Consider the following 3,669-nt stretch of genomic DNA (forward strand, 5'->3'; position numbering starts at 1 on the left):
AATTGAATTGATTGTGATGAACAGTACTAGTAAATAAATAGAAGCAGAACTGCAGCAAACTATATTACGCTGAATATTAAAACAGAGAATATTGCACAGAATGTGAAGTATTACATTGCATTACAGTACAGGGTCCAGTTTAATAACAAAGGGTCCAATGTGTCAGACACTTCCCTATCTTGAGGCCACGAATGTTAGTAATCTTGAGGCCACGAGTTACTTATCTTGAGGCCACAAGTTAGTATCTTGAGGGCCACGACGTTAGTATCTTGAGGCCACGAGTAGGTTACTTATCTTGAGGCCACGAGTTTAGTATCTTGAGGCCACGAGTTTAGTATCTTGAGGCCACGAGTTACACCCTATTTTATCTTGAGGCCACGAGTTAGTATCTTGAGGCCACGAGTTACTTATCTTGAGGCCACGAGTTATTTATCTATTGATAAGAGCCAACGAGTTAGTATCTTGAGAGGCCACGAGTTAGTATCTTGAGGCCACGAGTTACTATATCTTGAGCGCCACGAGTTAGTATCTTGAGGCCAACAGAGTTACTTATCTTGAGGCCACGACCTTTTAGTATCTTGAGGCCATGAGTTTACTATCTTGAGGCCACGAGTTAGTATCTTGAGGCCACGAGTTAACTTATCTTGAGGCCACGAGTTAGTATCTTGAGGCCATGAGTTAATTATCTTGAGGCCACGACGGTTAGTATCTTGAGGCCACGAGTTACTTATCTTGAGGCCACGAGTAGTATCTTGAGGCCATGAGTTACTATAGCTTGAGGCCACGAGTTAGTATCTTGAGGCCACGAGTTACTTATCTTGAGGCCACGAGTTAGTATCTTGAGGCCACGAGTTTAGTATCTTGAGGCCCGAGGTACTTATCTGAGGCCACGAGTTATTAGCTTGAGGCCACGAGTGTTACTTATCTTGAGCCACGAGCCTTTAGTATCTTGAGGCCACGAGTTAGTAGCTTGAGGGCCACGAGCTAGTATCTTGAGGCCACGAGCTAGTATCTTGAGGCCACGAGTTACTTATCTTGAGGTCACGAGTTACTTATCTTGAGGCCACAAGATAGTTATAATTTTTTTTTTTGTTTTTTGACAGAGTGGGACCAGAGGGGCTCCGTAATATCTTGAGGAGATTCCATGTTACTAAACAATATTAACATCTAAATTATGGACCATTTATTTCTATACGAAGTCAATATAGGACCCCCATTATATTAGCTGTCCTTAACTACTATGTACTTATTTAAATTAGTCATTTGATAAATTGCACTTATTGTGTACATACATGTTTTTACATTTCATTTATGTTTTGAAAATGCCATCAAGCATTACATCGGTATAAATTTTTTAGTTACATCTATAATTACAGTGACCCTTTAATTATTCCACCAAACCTGCCCCTAACCTTACTTAAAGGTGTCCTTGTTACACAGTACATGTATTTACTATTATAATAACATTTAATTATGCATAATTACATGCTAGTAACCCTAATCATAACCCTAACCATGTGGTAAGTACATGTAGTTATTTAAAATTAATCAGTACTTATATGTATAATTACACTGGACACAAGGACACTGTAAAATAAACTGTAACCAAAAGGAATGCTTGATCAAAACTTGAGTCACTTTACTGGTAAACAGTCTCAAACTCTCTCTGTCTGTGCATGTGTTTTGGCTTGAATCCATGGTTTATGACGACACAAATGTTTATGGGTATTTACAATATTTACATAGTTTTTTAAGACATTTCCTGTGTCCTTGTCAACCAAATGGCTTAAAAATATATATACTAAACTTTTTTTTTTTTTTGCCAGTACGTTTCTGTGAGGGTAGTTAGGGTAAAGGGATAGAACAATACCAGTTTGTACGTATAAAAAGACATTATGCCTATGAAGATTCCCCGTGAAACCACATATACAAGTATGTGTGTGTGTGTCTGTCTGTTTAGCATCCATTTATGTGTTTTTTTTTTTTTTTTTTTTTTTTTCCAAAAGTTTTTGTACATTCCGATAAAATACATTTAAAAAATTCAAAACACATTTTTTTTTTTTAATTGAAAATGACCAAACAACACCAAACAAGTTAAATCTGTTTCTAATGTTACAGGAAACTGAACAGAAAAAATATTGGATTGAGAATTAAAATGTACAATAAATGATTTTTTTTTTTTTTTTAAAGGGGACCTATTATGTCCCCGTCCCGTTTTTACAAGATGAAATATAAGTTTTAGGTGGACCCCAGAATGTGTCTGTGAAGTTTCAAAGCTCAAAATACCCATTAGAACATTTATTATACCATTTTGAAAATGCCCATTTTAAATGGAAGCAAAAACATGCTATGCTACAATATGAGCATGTATTATCAAAATGCAAAAGAGCTGCTGTTTTCCTGCCCCTTTTCCAGAATAGGACTGTGCCTTTACAGCTTGTGCCTTGGATACTCCTGCCGAAACAAAACATAGGTTGGTTTTTGATTGTCATATCGCCACTCACACGGACATTGGCAGTTCTACATCATGAAATCTTAGTATCTTCATGTGTTTTAAAACCATAACAGTTTAAACTACTCAGTTTAAGTACACATATGGTTATGTCAAAAACACACAAAGTTTATGAAATCCTGAGCTGTACCTGATATCCCACTATATTGTTTTGTAACATTGTATTGTAACCCCCTGGTTGTTTTTTTCTCTTCTTTTTTTTTATGTATAGGGCAGACCTCTGGCTCTAGTGTAAATAGCTCTAAATCAAAAAAAATGTAATAAAAAAAAAAAAGTTTACATAAACAGTCGTTATGTCTGTAAATGTAAAACAACCGAGAAAGAAATTGCATGTGTATATTAGATCTGTGTGGACAGCAGTGTAATGTATAGTACCCTACTGCTGTCTATCGCTGTTAACTGAACCCAAACAATCAAAAATGAAAACAGAAAATCACTCACTCCGCTCTTGGACTGGGAATAACTTCAGTAACTTTAATACGAAGACAGGTTGCATGACAGGATCACTTCATGTCGATGTGTGTCCCATGGACTGCTAAAAGCGTAAATGGGAAGTCATATAAGGAGGCTCCGTATATGCCTTGGAGCCATTGGATATAATGCCATAAACCAAGAACAATGCACTAAGAAATATCCATTCCGGCTCTAAAAGGTCTTATTCAAAGCGTGCTAGCTATCTATGTAGAAACCAGCTGCCCAAACTGAAATCGCTCGCTGGGATTTGACAACCGTTTCAGATTCAGTATGCCTACAGCCTATAAAAAACGGGCTTTGTGTTTTCTTTTCAGCTTTTCTGAGCTGGTAGACATGCCAGATACTTAACTAAATGCAAAAGAAAAAAAAAAAAAAAAAAAAAGGGCTGAAAAAAGAAAAAGTGAAAATTTAATCAGATGTCCTTTTTAAGTTGAAATAATAATACAACTTATAATGAATACATCAAAATTAAGTTTAATTGATGTTTGGGGTCAGTACATTATTTTTTTCTACTAGGATAGTGGGTCATGTTATCTCTGTATGCCAGGGGTCGGCAACCTTTTTTGCATGAAACTGCCATTTTAAATATTTCTGGTTAGAACCACTGTGCCCACATCGCCCCTCCTTTTTAATGGCTTTCAGTATTTATACAGTACATACACATTTTTTGGTTTTGAATAACC

Source organism: Cyprinus carpio, chromosome A5, assembly GCF_018340385.1.
Source record: "Cyprinus carpio isolate SPL01 chromosome A5, ASM1834038v1, whole genome shotgun sequence".
NCBI classification, from domain to species: domain Eukaryota; kingdom Metazoa; phylum Chordata; class Actinopteri; order Cypriniformes; family Cyprinidae; genus Cyprinus; species Cyprinus carpio.